Below are 17,100 nucleotides of genomic sequence, written 5' to 3'. Positions count from 1 at the left end.
GAGAAAACCAGATTTCGGACTGGTGGGGGTGGATAAGCACCATCTGTACCACCCCCAAGGGGAGTGACACAAGCCCATGGGAACCACAGGTTAGTCCGCCTGTGATAATACAAAAAAAAAAAAAAAGTAATGCCAGCATGAGACAGTGTAAGCAACAAAGGATTGACTTTACTGTGGCACAAGTGAGACTGTGATCATGTTAAAAGATTGTGACAGATCCCCTCCTGTGTGGCAGACATTAGCCTGAGCTGAAAGAATGCCCTTCAGCTTATTTACGAGCAGCAACTGACCAAGGTAAGACACAGTAATGATCTTCTTGTCACTTTTACTAGTTTATGTCAAACAGCTCATGCTTCATCACCGCTGCCACTGATGGCTCAATTCCAGCAGCAAAAATACAATCAGAGCCAACATTGACCAGCTGTCTGCTTGAAAAATATAGTGTTTATGAGACAGAGAGAGGCCAGTAAGTTCCATGGTTATGGTGAAAAGAAAGTGAGCTAAATTGCTCACAGCTTTTAGGTCAAGTACAGAAAATTTGTCAAGAGAAAAGAACAGTACAGAGTGTTTCTGCTCGTGGACATCCATGTTCAGTGGATTCAAACAGGTGTACATACGGTGACGCAGCAATACACCTTTTTGCTGTGCATGATTAGCATAGCACAGTTAACCACATGTCAACCTCAATCAGATTGACTGCTCAGTCAGAACCGAGTTTTCAGGCCTACTGGTGTATGAAATTCCTTTGCTCCACACCTCTTCTCAGACTTCATCTTAAATCAGTGGCCATTCAGCTCTGATGGGGGGACTTAAGTCATGTGGCCGCCTGCAGCAAACTCAGCTTTTCACTGGAGAAAGGAGAGAAAGGAATATTGGCAGAAATATTGTACAGTTAGTAAGATCAGATGTGTCTATTGTGTCATCGTTGGAACAGGGAGGCATAATATTGCTGGTATGCATCTGTATGCGTAGCAGTAACAGAAAGACAAACATCAAAAAATCTGTATTTCAGGCACATACTCACACTCTGTTCCTGTTAATTAGCATAGAAAAGTGTGTCACGATGTGTTTATTCATGTGAATAATGATCTGTACATGCTGTTGTTCTGGTTCTTAATGAAAGTGTTTTTCCTGTTTCTGTAAAAAAAAATGTTTAATGTCATAAGGTTTAGGTTTGCTTTTATCTAGACAAGCAGACTGATAAGAATTATAAAGGATTTATGGCTCTCTAAGGATTCCTCTCAACCAAGATGTAAACAGATAAGCTGTTGTGGGCAACAGTTGAGTACAATAGGCCTGGAGAGGAACCAAAATGCAATCATTACAAAGAGAGACCTGCTTTAAAAATTGGTTAACATTGTTTGCATTTAAATTACAGATGGTGACAATGTCAAAGTGTCAGTGAGTGTCAAGATGCAAGCTTGGCATTTCTTTTTATAGGGAAATGCACCGCAGTTATTTTTGCTAAATGCTGATCGCTAAGAAAATGGGATAGCTAATTCTAAACTATGTGGATAAGAAGTGCAAATTAAAGTTAAAGGTTACATTTAAAATATTACATGCTAAACAGCCTTTTCTTTTTCTTTTTTCATTGTAAACATTTTTCAATCTGTAAATGTTTCAATCTTTCCAGAAAACTGATTATTTTGTATGCATGCTTGTTATATATTAGCAGTGTTGGGAAGGTTACATTTAAAATGTATTCCACTACAGATTACAGATTACATGCCCCAAAATGTATTCTGTAACGTATTCCGTTATGTTACTCAATGAGAGTAACGTATTCTGAATACTTTGGATTACTTAATATATTATCACGCTGTTTACAACTACATGTATGTACTATTGCTGTGATTTATTACTGTTACTGAAGGTCCGCGGCTCTGAACTAGTAAAGGGACCTCTGGCTAATACGGTGGGTTCTGTGTCGGGCTTGTAGCCGAAAACTAGCTTTACTTTGTTGTCTGGGTCAACTTTGCTAGCGAGAGACAGAGAGAGGTGTTGAAAGGCTGCTCCAACAGAACTTATTGTTTTTGGAGGAAAACACGAACACGGTGTACAGTCGAGTCTTAATAGCTTACTTACAACTGGGCTCGTCAGGCTCTCTTCTTGGCTGCAGTGGTTATTATTATATTTACATGCTTCCAGCTCCCGTTTTTGCTCGATGACAGCTCGTACTTTTCCTTTTTCTCCCTCCCTCGCTCACAGACACATAACGTGTATAGCAGTCCATTCTCCCTGCAGCACGGGCTACACTGCCCATGATGCTACATTCTTTAGAGCTACACCTGTAGCATTCTGCCTGTTAGCTTAGCACAACAACAACAAAAAGGCCTCTCTCACCCAGGAAACACGCAGTCGCAGAGAGAGCGTTGCCATGTAACCATGGCAACCGTAACGCTGCCGCCTGGAACAACAGAACGTAGCTGTCAAACAAAACCCAAACAGTCCTGACCCGCCACAATATGAAACAGGGAAGTACTGCCGTGTAATCCATTTATTTCAACAAAGTAACTGTATTCTAAATACCACCTTTTTAAACGGTAACTGTAACGGAATACAGTTACTCATATTTTGTGTTTTAAATACGTAACGGCGGTACATGTATTCCGTTACTCCCCAACACTATATATTAGTAATTTTGATCATCATGGTGATCAGCACAAACACAAGCAGCATGCCTCTTGCTACTCGATGATATAGAAGTTTCTTATTACTTTGTGATCGTGATTCAAGCATTCAATCGCACAATCAGTTTAAAAAGAACTTAGGTTGGCCATGTTACATCAGTGTTACTATACAAGAGGTATAAGTAGACAAATGTCAAACTTGTAATACCTGCTGAAAAATAAAACCTGAAAAGAAAGTAAATTGCTTCATGTAGTTTGAAATGTAATTGCCACCATCTGCATTTTAGTTTATTTTTTAAGTGCATTACAGTATATTTATTAAAATATTATACTGTTTACTTTGCTGATGATGTCCCTAGCCTCACTTCATTACATTTTAAAATGTCTTTACTTTTGAGCATCATTAAATTTATGTCAATAGCCTGGTTATAAAAAAAAAATAGACTCAGCGTGGTTTAGTTTTATGACTCTTAAACTGAAACAATTTAATAACACTGAACTGTTTATATGAAGCCTTTGCAATGAGCTCACTAATTCGTGTTAATGTCTAAAAGCTATTTCCCCTTCAACCAAAGGTGTTATTTACTGGTTTTGCTGGAGTTTTTATCTCTTGAATTTTGGATTGATGATACTGTTTTTAATGCAAAGTTAAGAGTCATGTTAACTGTTGATGCCTAGTAAGACTGTGTGTAGTCATTTCTTTTTTCTACTGCAAATGTTATTCATGTGGTGACTAGTGATGATCAGACGTTTTGCAATGGAGGCTAATGGTTTCATTTTACTCACAACTTTGTTTCTCAAAGTTTTTGACCCTATTAATCTCTTTGACTGCTCATTGTGTCCAAAGCTACTATTGTCCAATCCCTGTTAATTTTTAAAAACAAACTAAGACCCATTATTACCCACCAGTAAATAATAAAGTTTCTTTTTTTATTGCTAATTATTAGCAAAGGTTTTTGGGATGCAATTAACAAAAAATGAATCTTTTTGATCAGTTCCAGTCTGGTTTCAGAAAATGACATTCGACTGTATCAGCTGTCCTTAAAGTTTCAAATGATCTTTGATGCCTGCACATGAGGGTGACTGTTCAATATCTTACCTCAGCTCAGCCTTTGAAACCTCTGACCTTCAGATCTTAACATATAGGTGAAAGTGCATGGCTGGGATTTCTGGCCCTGTATTGTTAGCTCCACTTCATGCCTTGCTTTTGATTTTGGTGGTAAATTTTTAGTCATGTGTTGCTGCTCCATTGTGCGGCGTTCCTCAAGGATCTGGGTTAAGTCCTCAGCTATTTTCATTGTAAAGCTTCCCGTTAGGTCACATTATGAGCAGTTTTAAAATAATTTCTTATCATCTTTTCATTCAGCCATACCTCTCGTTTAAACCGTTTAAACTGGGTAAGTTATCCATTTTAAATGACTCTCTGAATGCAATCAAAGTTTGGATGGCAAATAACCTTTTGCAGCTTAACACGGACAAGGCAGGCAGGGCATCTAATTATTGCTCCTGAGAGGATTATTGCCTGGATCAGACAGTGACTGGGTTCTTTCTCATCCAACATAAAAGCTAACACTGAGAAACTTGGGGACATGTTTGATCAGTCTCTGAACCATTCTTGTTTTTCATTTAAGAATTATTGGTGTCACAAAAGCACAAAAAGCAATGAAGATGCTTCTCCATGCCTTCATCTCCTCTGATTTAGATTATTATAATGCCTGTTTTCTTGTCTGAGTAAAGAATCTATTAACTGCCTCCAATCTGTCTAAAGTGCTGCTGTAAGGTTCACTCTCATAAATCTCAACACATCACCACGCGTTTGCAACAGCTCCTGTCAGCTTTAGACTTCAGTTTAAAATCTTTTCATTCTTATTTTACCTACTACGAGCTTTTTATGAGTGATCTTTGTCTTGAAAAGAACTATATAAATGAACCTTACTTATTTCATTATTTATTTACTTACAGTAAGTCATCAGGTGATTTAAAACCCTTTCTTATAACAATTTTTGACTAACTTTAGGTTGAACACTAGTTGATCATCTTGATGCAGTTTTTATTATTATTTGTAGTAATTTATATGAAGAATTGCCACAAATACAACTCAAAGTATAGAGAATCAGACTGAAAACAACAGTACGCTATTACTGTGTATATGTATATGATCCAGGAAGTCAAGTTGTGTTAACAGATAACTAGTTTTAAAATTTGTGGCATATTTAATTTAAAACTTTACTGCCAATCACCATAAGCTCATTAGCAGGAATTCTACATACTGGATTGGCTTTTATGGTGGACTGCCCTGTGTGTTTTTTTTGCTAGGAGCCACTACACTGGCAAAACACCCTGCTCCAAAGTCTGTTCATCAAACTATGGTGTAAAGCAAGAAAGTGTCTTGTTATTCAGTTAAACAGCTGCTCAGTTATAGTTGAGTTATTTAAGCTTTCATTGGACTGTGTACAGTATTAGAAATGTATTTGAAAAATCACAGAATTACTTAAAAGTTGTATACAGCTAACACTACAAGATTATTGTAGGGCAACACACTGTTAAAGTAAATGCATTAAAAAGTATATGACAAAGGTTTAAAAAACAAAAAGCTGGCTTTAACTTAAGCTGGTGCAAAACGAGGTTAGCAAATTAAGCAGAAGCAGGGGAGCAGATGAAGGCTAACAAACTAGGCTAAAGAAATGGCACGAAAAAAACAAGCACAGAACAAAGTAAGGGAGAGATATACAAGGCTATAAATATATAGAGAACAAAGTGAAAAAACAGGAAGCAGGGCAAGCAAAAGGGGAAATACACAGAAACAGATGGAAGATAGTTAACTGCATTATTTCTAATGGCCAAGAGGATGTAACTCCTTTGGCTGGATGGACCTCTATGAGATGATGAAGCTAAAGTACTGCTCATTTAACTTATTTACTTCAGTAAACAAAAGTGTTTTTTAAATTGAACATTGCATTCATTTAGTAGATTATAGTTTGATTTGGAGTAAAAATTACAATAAAGCAGCATATGCTTCAGGGTATGGATTCATTGTTTCCACTGTATGAGTCTGGGTGACAACACACTACTATTGTTCATATCCAGTCTAAAGAAGGATAATAGGAGACACAGTAAACACTGAGAAACATAAAGTTGTGAGGAAAATGGGAGCCAAACCTACAACAACAAATAGAAAAAACCCAAACCATGATGCAGCTGCGTATATCAAGCCAGTTTATGAACATTCGACTCTGTGGTCTACATCTGCTTGGGTCATTCTTACGCAGACTGTGACTGCAGTACAGCAAAATATTGGACTGTGATAAATTTGAATACCAATTTGATATTTGCTGAAGGAGTGCCCATAATGCTAAATACAATGCTATTGTGAGAGGAAATTTCACTCATGCCATTGACTCTTATCTTAGTGAAACAGTCTGTCTGTGACAGTTTGATGACGTCTGCCTCTACAAATCTTTATCAGTCACCTGGACTCACTTGAGTATTTTGTCTGGCTTGCAAGGATCAGAGTTTTCCCTTCCAGGCAATTAGTCAGTCAACGCTCCATCATCCAATCAAAAGGCCTCCTTAATAACCAGTGGGATACTAATTAGAGTGACATGCACATATCTCCAACGCCAGGTTTTACCCTTCTGGGCAGATTTTCATTAACAGTCAGAGCTGAGTGGCTGTTGCAGACCAATATATCATACCTGGAAACTGAAGCAGGTCAGAGGTTAGAAAATCAAACGGTGTTTTGAAGTTACAGAAATGGAAACCTGCGCTATGTGCTCTGATCCTCATACATCATGCCATGATTCAGCCTGTGTCAGAGATGTTTTGCAGAGGGTAAAGATACCGCTGTTCCTCTGACAGATCTGCACAGCCTATAAAAAGCATATTGATTGAACAGAATTGAACCTCCTCAATCTACATTTTTTTCATCTTCCCAAATGCCCTTGAGGGTCAACACACTATCTTTGGTAATTGGAAATGCTGCCGAACTCTCGTTGTGAAGAACAAAAACTATTTTGGCCAGGATGGGTAATAAATGGGACTAATGTCTTTGCCGTTCACATGCTGTCTGCAGGGCTGCGATTTGTGTGTACAGCCTAAGGCAGTGGAAATGTTATGTTCTGAGGTCAGCTCTGACAAATCTCTGAACCCTGCCTGCTGTAAACTTGGAGGAAAAATGGAACAGCGGGTAGCAAATATAGAAATAGGCACTATGAGAATAACTATATCAATAACATTGACTAAGACACAGTCTCACACAAAACACTCACCTTCAAAAATAACAAATAAGAACCTTTACAATTTGATTTATTATCAGATATCAACAGTGTTGGGGAGTAACGGAATACATGTACCGCCGTTACGTATTTAAAATACAAAATATGAGTAACTGTATTCCGTTACAGTTACCGTTTAAAAAGGTGGTATTTAGAATACAGTTACTTTGTTGAAATAAATGGATTACACGGCGGTACTTCCCTGTTTCATATTGTGGCGGGTCAGGACTGTTTGGGTTTTGTTTGACAGCTACGTTCTGTTGTTCCAGGCAGCGTTACGGTTGCCATGGTTACAGGGTGACGCTCTCTCTCTGCGTGTTTCCTGGGTGAGAGAGCGCCTGTTGTTGTTGTTGTGCTAAGCTAACAGGCAGAATGCTACAGGTATAGCTCTAAAGAATGTAGCATCATGGGCAGTGTAGTCCGTGCTGCAGGGAGAATGGACTGCCATACCCGTTATGTGTCTGTGAGCGAGGGAGGGAGAAAAAGGAAAAGTACGAGCTGTCATCGAGCAGAAACGGGAGCTGGAAGCATGTAAATATAATAATAACCACTGCAGCCAAGAAGAGAGCCTGACGAGCCCAGCTGTAAGTAAGCTATTAAGACTCGACTGTACACCGTGTTCGTGTTTTCCTCTGAAACAATAAGTTCTGTTGGAGCAGCCTTTCAACGCCTCTCTCTGTCTCTGCTAGCAAAGTTGACCCAGACAACAAAGTAAAGCTAGTTTTCGGCTACGAGCCGACACAGAACCCACCGTATTAGCCAGAGGTCCCTTTACTACGGTTCGGAGCCGCGGACCTTCAGTAACAGTAATAAATCACAGCAATAGTACATTCATGTAGTTGTAAACAGCATGATAATATATTAAGTAATCCAAAGTATTCAGAATACGTTACTCTCATTGAGTAACGTAACGGAATACGTTACAGAATACATTTTGGGGCATGTAATCTGTAATCTGTAATGGAATACATTTTAAAAGTAACCTTCCCAACACTGGATATCAATTAGTAAACATCACAACAAAGCCAGTAAGCTTGACACTGATTTTTAGATTTTAATACAGAAAAAGTATGAATGAAGCTGATAAACAGTTATACTCACGAGTCTGTGAATCTGTCCCGCATACTTGGTGGGACGACTCAGCAGACATGCTGACCTGATCCTGTAGAAGCCGCTCGTAAAATCTAGAGTGCTCAATGCCCAGCTGTTTTAGGAGATTACGCAGCCTTTAAAAATGATTCATGACCCATTTTTAAAGATTTATATTTATAATAAAATGAATGGCCTTGGGCCTTGTGGCACTCAGTTCAGGGGCTGGAGACAGAGATAGTTCTCGCTGTTTGTTGAGATCGTCTCATAAACTGTTGACTCAACTCTTTGCTTGTTTTTCACAATATAGTTTGTGGTGATGGGTTTTATTTAGAGTCTGCCTATCTATTCTGTCTGTGATATAAATGTTTACCACATGCAGTCCTTTCAGATTTTGAAAATAGCTGCGTTGAAAAGAAACCAATTACAAAGCAAAAGGACTGCTGAACAATAAAAACAGAGAGCTTTCTTTCCAACCATCTTCTGGGTAGGCCTGCTTATTATCTTTGTCAGGATTGCTGCTGCAGCAGTGCAAGCAAAGCAGTTCAGACCGCCCCCACCGAGCTGCCTCCACGTCTCCCTAGGCGGCCTCAAATGGAGATGTAACCCCTGCAGCATGTCTTGGTCTGCCCCTTGTCTCCTACCTGGCTGGTCTTCTCCCATTAATTTGTGCTTGAAATGCATCCAAAGGATAGGGCTCAGGGGTCAACCCAACTGTTGGTGTCTCAAGTGCCTCAGATCCAGTTGTTGTTATGTGTGCATGCAGCTCAAAAATGCTTCTGCTCCACACAGATACTGTTGGCTCTGTCTGGCACAGACCCACTGTTGGAACGAGATAATTCTACTACAGCAGCAAAAAGCATCGGACACCAAGCAGAGCTCTTTGTTTGATCTCTGCACGAGGGAGAGAACTGTGACGGGCGCCGTTCCCTCCGCTCGAACCCCAGTCGCTCTCAGCCAGCTTCCCCCGTAACACCGCTCTTTATTGTGGTTACATGACTATGCATATGTGTGTGTGTGTGAAGATGTGACCCTGTGAACGACTCCCCAAAGCTGGTGCCAGGAGTCCAGTGGTCCACCTAAACAAAGGGCTCTTATATGTAAACAGATACAGAGTAGGTGTCCTCCTACACCATAAACCAGTAAGAGAAGGTTCAACCTTTCTCATGACCTTAAGATGTGTGTGCATGCCAGAGGGCTCTGGGAGGCGCAGAGTCTCTGCAGACTGCTAAGGATCAAACATCCTATCAATATGCAATCGATTATAAAACTCTAAGCATATATGAGTATATATTTCTAAGCATAAATGACAATCAACAATACAAACCTAACAGATACTGTAAAAATAAAGCGAGAGAGTATAAAAGAGACAGATTTTTGGGTGTACGTCACATTAAAGCTGTATTTGCTTTAACTAAACTAACTAAAAGTGTGTGAATTAATGTTTTATACTTGAAACTAATAGGGCACACTGGGCTTCACTGAGAAGACAAGAATGCAGGCAAATAACTATAATTTGGTATCTTAATCAAAAAAAGAATTATGTGCTTTATTATATTTTTAGCTTTGAAAATTCACAGATAAAAACAGTAATTGTATTTCAGTAATAAATATATTGTTTCAGTTAAATAGTTTGCACATACTGGTAGATCAACCGTTACAGTAACATAAAAATGATTGCAATAATTACCAATACTTTTCATTTAGGGCAGCTGTGGCATAAACCTACCATTGGGTTGGTTTAGGCCAAATCTGGGCTAATTAATTTGTTAAGCACTGTATATCTACTCATATTGTGCATGATGCATTTTAGAGTGAAGATTCAGAATATAATGCATCACCTCTGCAGCAGCAGTTGTGCTGTGCATGCTTTCTGCTTCACTAAAAGCCTCTCGATCACACGTTAGCAGCTGGCATTGATTTCTCTCATGAGCTGCACCGCGGGCAGCCTACAGAGAATGTAAAGCACATTTACGTTTACTTTACATTTAGATCAAATCGCTCATGCTGACAGTATATCATGTTTATGTTTCAGGTTTCTGCTGTGTCACATTCTCCTTATACTCTACACTCATGTCTAAAAGGGGAACTTGGGGCTTAGTGAGCCCAAATAATCAAGGTGTCATGTTGAATATTAAATTAATTAACTTGTTCCTCATTTTCTCTCATGTAGTATCACGATATAATCCGAGGGCCTAATAAAAGAGAGAAGGGTTTATCTGTAATCCAGAGGAGGTGATTATGAGATTAGATGTTTATTCAGTCTTACAATGTTGGTTTCTTTTCTGGTTCAGCAGTGAACTTTATTTTGGTAGTTGTTTTAAAAGGAACTTGGGAGGGAAATAGCTACAAAATAGGGGACAAATCAAGTCTTAATAATATTCTGAACACAATAAATGTGAAATATTAACCAAGTTGAGCAAATACAATTTGCTACAATACTCTTAATTTGATCTGTTATTGTATATTTTACACATGTTGGTATGGGATATTGTATTTGTTTTAAATGTTATATACCTATGTGGTATGTGACTTTTGTTACCATGATGCCAGGTCTCTCTTGGAAATGAGATTTTTAATCTCAATGAGATTTTTTACCTGGATAAATAAAGGACAATCACATAGAAATGAAAACAGATTCATTAATTTAGATGAGGGTCATTCCTGGTTATAATTAACAGTTTGAGTTGAAATTTAACCTTCGCTTCACTCTATGTCTCTTTTGTTTGTTAACAATTACAACGGGAGATCAGGTGAAAATGGCATGTAGGTCACACAGTGCAACGCAAGGTCACAGAGCCATGCCGAATCAATCAGGCAGATTAATGAAGCAAAGCTTGCTGACAAGACACATTCAAACATGTTGTGGTCACTGTGCTGCAATCACCAATGAAACAAATCCTGTCATTGGCAATATAATTTAGCTATCCTGCTTCAGGAAGTGAAAAGAAACTCTGGTTTATCACTTTTCAAAGTCTGTTAAGAAAAGATTACATATGTAGCTTTGAGCTGTCCCTGAACTCTTAAAAACCTTTGTGATTTTTTTAAGTGGTTGAATAACAAGCAATGTATCCTCGAAATTATGTTTATATAGATATTACAAATCTGTTTTATCAGGTTAGTTACAGGCTGCTTCAATTAGGGTTAGGGTCATAGTGCATAGGGTCAGAGTGCAGATCAAATCAAGGGATTTGATCTGCACTCTGTCTGTGCTTCTATACTTTTTATACTATTGGTAAGCCACTGCTGACTTTCTTAAACCAGGCTAAAATGTATTCATAAGCCAAAAGCTGTGTGTTTTTGTAAATTAATAAAGTTTTATGTCGTGTTCCTCAACAAAACATAATGTAGAGGTCTCACAAAGTTTCCAGATAATTTAATTGAAATGTTTCCTCAGTGTACGGATAAAAAAATGACCTCAGGCAGTATTACATTTTCTCTAAACAGAGGACAAAGCATTCTGAAAATGTTCTAAGAGAAAGAAAACTGTAATATAAAAGATGAAAATGCACTGAGGGTCCCATTGAATAAAACGAGTATAGCCCCAGAAAACAAGTTGACCAACGTCTTTTGTTCTACACAGATATCTAATAGAGAGAATGATGCAGCAAACTATAATCGGATTTACTCTGTCTGTCAGGAATGAACACATCTTTCAAACTGATGTGCGAGTTGAAATACTCGATTGCGGCATCTTCCTGTATGGCAAATCTCCCAGTGGCAGATTTTTTGTTGTTGACATGTTTGTTCAGTCACAGAGCTTATGTGGCCCTGGGGTAGTAATCCGAAACCACGTGAAAGTGGGAATAAACTGGGATGGGTGAGGAATTATGAGTCTTTGGCAAAATAGTGTTGAATTTTACATTTAGAGACTAAATTAACACCTTTGCTGTGTGTGCAAATCAAGTTGTGAGCTGGTGCGACAGAGCATCACACATACTATGAAGATTACTAAGAATGGAAAAAAACAAAGACTTCTTCCTCTAGAGAGAGTGGAAACTAATTTTTTCTATATCTATTATACAAGTCATCTTTCCAGCTTAATTTCATAAAAAATATAAAGAAGATACTGAATACATACAGCCTGAATAAGGTAGGATGTTTCGTCATGAGAAAATAGAAATATTACATTAAAAATACTCGAGTAATTACTGATCATTGCAATTAAACATGAAAAAGAGGCAGTGTGACATATTTATTTTAACCATGCTGCAAAAAATGACCCATCTTATTTTGGTAATTGTCATTATAGAGTATAACCTTTTTTCATTTTGTTTCATTTTTTATTTAATTAATATACAATACTATATTCTTCATTGTTGCAGCCCAGTGTGCTGGGATAACACCCGTTGCCTCACAGCAACAATGTCATGGGTTCAAACCCTGACTCTAAACTCTGTGTGGAGCTGGACCTCTTCGCGCCTTTGTCGGTTCTCTCCAGGTACGCTGACTTCCTAATCACTAAACATGCATGTTGATAAGTGTGAATGTTCTCCAAAAGCATTGGGGCAGCAAGGCAACAGCAATTAATTTGTTTGTGTTTTGCACTGAACACATTTCAGCATGAGACCAAAAGATGAACATGAGAAGAAAGATCAGTGTTTTAGTTTTATTCCCCAGTATTTGCACCGAGGTATATTAAACAACTTAGCAAATGTTGTATTTTGTATCAAAGGACCCCTTTCTTCTTTAGTGAGCCAAATTGGAACATGTTGACCGACAGATGTTCTTCTCACCCAGGTGTGCAAAATCCTTCTGAGAACCAAGGGGGGAAAGTATCTCTCAGTTTAACTTTATTGGTGATTTGTTTGTCCACTACAGAGGACATAAATGAATAGGCTGGGTCTCAGGAGGATACAGGATTGATTCCAGAAAGTTGATCCTGTTCATCTGGATGTAGCGTTTTCAGTTGGAGAAACATTTAATGACTCATCTAAGCGACACAAGTATATTTACCCCTATAGGCCTGTGACCACTCTTTCAGTGATGTTAACGTGCACATCTTGGATAGTGAGTAATGCTGGTTTGACCAGAGAGGGTTATTGCTCAGCCATGTCTGGACTCAGTTTAAGCCTTGGTTTTCACCTGTGAAGACTCATTTGAAGTTAAGAAGAGTGGACCAACATGAAAAACAGAGAGCTGGTTATTGTAGAAAACCATTCAGGAAAAATCCATCAGAGGTGTTTCAGAAACATTTTACGCAGCCAGTACCAACATTTGGAATGTCAGGTAAAGCAATAAGTATCGAACTGTATCCAACAAGAAAAAGAAAAACCGTGAAATAACAGTCTATGACATATCACAGAGTCCAAAGAACTAAATGCGGGGTGGCTGTAGCTCAGGTGGCAGAGCAGGTCAGCCACTAATCAGAAGGTCGGTGGTTCGATCCCAGGCTGCCTCCTGGCTACATGCCAAATATCCTTGGGCAAGATACTAACCCCATGTTTGCCGCCTGGTGGTGGTCAGAGGGCCCGGTGGCGCCTGTGTCCGGCAGTCTCGCCTCTGTCAGTGCGCTCCAGGGCAGCTTGGCTACAATGTAGCTGCCATCACCAGTGTGTGAATGACTGAATGTTGTGTAAAGTGCTTTGGGGTCCTTAAGGACTAGAAAAGCGCTATACAAATGCAGGCCATTTACCATTTTACCAAATATCACAATGCAATGTTTGAAGGAGATTTAGAGAACAATGAGCCCATGGTGCAAGATGCAAATCACTCATCAGCAGGAAATATCAGAAATCAAGAATCTTGAATCTGAAAAACAAAAGTACAAACATGACTCACAATAGTTTTTCAGGGTGATTAAGCTCTAGGACAAAAAATTTAGAGAAAGAAGGAATCTGCGTGTGATTCTAAACATCTTTGAAGCATGAGCTGTCATGGACTGGGCTCCGTGGCTGCTTGTGGAACAGGTTCAATTCATCTTTATTGAGATGTAATTCACTGAGATGTAATTCACAGTGGTGGCAGCATAATGAACACATACATTTACGAAAACATACTGACTGCCAGTTTATGTAGAAATGCATCCGAACTCATTCGGAAGAACTTAATTCTGCAGAAAGACAATGATCCAAAAAACATAGCCAGCTCAACAAAGGAATTAACTTTAATTTAGTTGAAAATCATCATATCCTGTCATGTGTGCTGACTTGTGGTGCGATATGAATTTAGTTCCCTCGATATTCCAAGCTGAAAGATTTCAGTGTCTCGGTGTGGAGAGTGTGATAAATCCAGTACTTGAAGTTACTTGAAAAATGGGTGATTCAATAAACATGTCTGGGAGGGAACATCAGGGAATCAATAGTGAAAATGTTCACATTTTAAACTTGATCATCAAACAAATTAACTGCCTTTGCTATTTTTAGGTTATTGTATGCATCAGCTCTCCCACCCATCTACCCTATGACCCCAAATTGGGGTCCAATTTTGATGTGAATAATCCCCACCACCACTGCAAACAAGTAGGTTTTTATATGTTTAAAATTAAATCTCTTACCTCATTTTTTTCACTTACAGTAAATTATTTTTGATACGCATTTACAAAAAGCTTTGGCTGATAGTACATCCCTTTAAAATTGTTAAATAGTTTGTTCAAGTTCAGAAATTACAATAAAATCCCTCCTTTTCCGTCATGCAAAAACCGACTGAAACATCTTCAAGCTGCTCCGTCAAACAATTATTTCTCATTTTTACTTATCTGCATCTTATTTTGGTTGCTTCCGTAATTTTCACAGCAGCAGCTGTTCCAGCTTAATCTCGTCATATTCCTTAACAATGATGACTGTTGCGATGTACATTTAAACCTGAGAAAACATATTATATTACTGCACTGGACTGTTACACATCTGCGTGCCATTTATTATTTCACCGGCTTAAGTTTTAATAAACCAGTAAAACCTCAAGTCTTTTCAAAGCGTAGGTGGAACGAGAGCCCACTTGCAGATAATTGAATATAAAATAATGATCTCTCATGTTTTTGTCAAGGTAGGAGCTCTCAGCTTGGTGTCCTCATCAAAGCCTTGTCTTTCAGGCATTGGGGGAAGTTTCATCTTGAAAAGCTTTTTTATTCTCACAAACGCACAGCCCCTCACTCAGAATCAGCGCATTATTCACAGTTTGCCACACTGCTTAAGCAGTTAAATTGCTTCTACAATTCAGTCCTCTATAATTTTTTTTCGTACCACTTATTTAACAGTATCACTATATCTGCCAAGCTACTATCTCATCTGTCATGGTAAATACTCACTGCTTCGAACATGCCGCAAAATAATACATACACTACAAAATCTGCTATTGATTTTTATCAGTTTAGTTAAATTCAGTTGTGTAAGCTTTGAACTGCAGTTGCACCATTTCCAATCAGTTGATGATAAAATCAGAGTTTCAGATATAAGATCTTTTTTCATATCCATTTACATGATTCGTTTGTTCAAATTAAACACACTATGCCTAACAAATGCACAGAGAAATGTTTGTTTGTCCTGATACATTGTGTAATTAATTCATTTTGCCCAATTGCAAATGATGTAATGATGCGATGGGTCATTCCATTCATGGTGGCAAATTACTGACCTGGTTCATAGATTTCACCAGGACAGGCATTCTTCTAATATGTCGAGTCTGTAGAGCAAAGTGGAGCACGCAGTCTGCTGAGAGTTGAGTCTCTGAGAGACCTTAATAGAGGCTGCTGTGAACTTTCATGTTATACTCTTAAATAATTCTCTTTCATGAAAACAAAACAGAACAAACTGAGTTAGCTCTTTACATAGCGTTGTGTTTTGTTTGTTCTTCAAAGTACTGATTCAAATTTAAACTGTAAGAAAATAAGGTGGTTGCTAAATATTGTAATATGTTATTCTAAGAATTTCATCGTTGACTTTACAGTTTTCTTTCCAGCTGTTATTGACCTTCAAACAAGTAAATGATGGGAAGTGAGTAAAAATTTGATGCTTGTACTTACCTTTACCTGTTACTTTACAATATAGGCGCTTTCATCTTCATCTTTTATCGCTCTGCAGGCCTACTTGTTGTTCCTAGAGTATTTAAAAGTAGAATGGGAGGCAGAGCCTTCAGTTTTCAGGCCCCTCTTCTGTGGAACCAGCTTCCAGTTTGGATTCAGGAGACAGACACTATCTCTACTTTCAAGATTAGGCTTCAAACTTTCCTTTTTGCTAAAGCATATAGTTAGGGCTGGACCAGGTGACCCTGAATCCTCCCTTAGTTATGCTGCAATAGACGTAGGCTGCCGGGGATTCCCATGATGCATTGAGTTTTTCCTTTCCAGTCACCTTTCTCACTCACTATGTGTTAACAGACCTCTCTGTATTGAATCATATCTGTTATTAACCTCTGTCTCTCTTCCACAGCATGTCTTTATCCTGTCTTCCTTCTCTCACCCCAACCAATCACAGCAGATGGCCCCGCCCCTCCCTGAGCCTGGTTCTACTGGAGGTTTCTTCCTGTTAAAAGGGAGTTTTTCCTTCCCACTGTCGCCAAAGTGCTGCTCATAGGAGGTCATATGATTGTTGGGTTTTTCTCTGTATCTATGAAGCGCCTTGAGGCGACTTTTGTTGTGATTTGGCGCTATATAAATAAAATTGAATTGAAATTGAATTGAAAATTGAATTTCATAACTTTTTATGGACTATTTGATGGTGTTTTGAACCATTTGTGTTACGCCAATTATTTCTAAAACAAAGTGCAACAGCTTCTTTGATAATGTGTTAATACGTAGCAATAGTAACTCATTACTGTGCACTGTGCCATGCCGGTCCTTCTGCACATGCTTTACAAAGGTTTGTTGGCTAAGCTGTCTGAGAAATGCATTGCCAGGGATTCCCTTCTCAGTGGTTTAGATCAGGAATGTGAGAGAGCATGGGGCTATCAGAGAGGATGCTTTTACAGTAGGGAGATAATGGTGAAACTAAAATTTTAAAAAACCTTCCTTTTATTGCAAAATGAAAGCAAACTACATCTGTTGGTGTTTTTCAGTCAGCTGTTAAAACCTGATTTAAATATTTACTGTAAAATTGCTGCAAATGTGAAAAGTGATTAAACCACCAGCAAGTTACTACAAATGTCGTTAAAGTGTTTGTTTAATTACGTAT

Source organism: Neolamprologus brichardi, chromosome 2 (assembly GCF_056152115.1).
Source record: "Neolamprologus brichardi isolate AB-2024 chromosome 2, ASM5615211v1, whole genome shotgun sequence".
NCBI classification, from domain to species: Eukaryota; Metazoa; Chordata; class Actinopteri; order Cichliformes; family Cichlidae; genus Neolamprologus; species Neolamprologus brichardi.
This window is presented reverse-complemented; position numbering follows the sequence as displayed.